Below are 426 nucleotides of genomic sequence, written 5' to 3' on the forward strand. Positions count from 1 at the left end.
AGAATAATTCCCATAATTATCAAAATTTTGGAAACATTATTATTATAAAATGACTTTTGAATTTAGGGGTATAATTTTGGAAATCAATGATTTCATACCCTTATTTTATAATCAAAATGATATTTAAATGATCTTGATAATGATCACTTAAAGTTTTAAAGCTTTTCAAAATCAATACACACACTTAATACATTCAAATCTTAAGGACTTAGTGGTGAACTTAAGTTGAAACCCACTTGTTAAAAGAGGATTAGGAAAATCAACATAATTAAACTCTTTTAAAACATCACAAGTCTAATTAGGAGTAAAATTTGGCTAACTGTTCTTAATAACACTAATTTGTCTCCTAAAGAGTCTTCACCAACATAATCTTCAAATTAAAAAGGTAAATGACATTTACCTTATTCTTAGGGATAATCAAGACAT

Source organism: Phalaenopsis equestris, unplaced genomic scaffold (genome assembly GCF_001263595.1).
Source record: "Phalaenopsis equestris unplaced genomic scaffold, ASM126359v1 Scaffold000343, whole genome shotgun sequence".
Taxonomy (NCBI): Eukaryota; Viridiplantae; Streptophyta; class Magnoliopsida; order Asparagales; family Orchidaceae; genus Phalaenopsis; species Phalaenopsis equestris.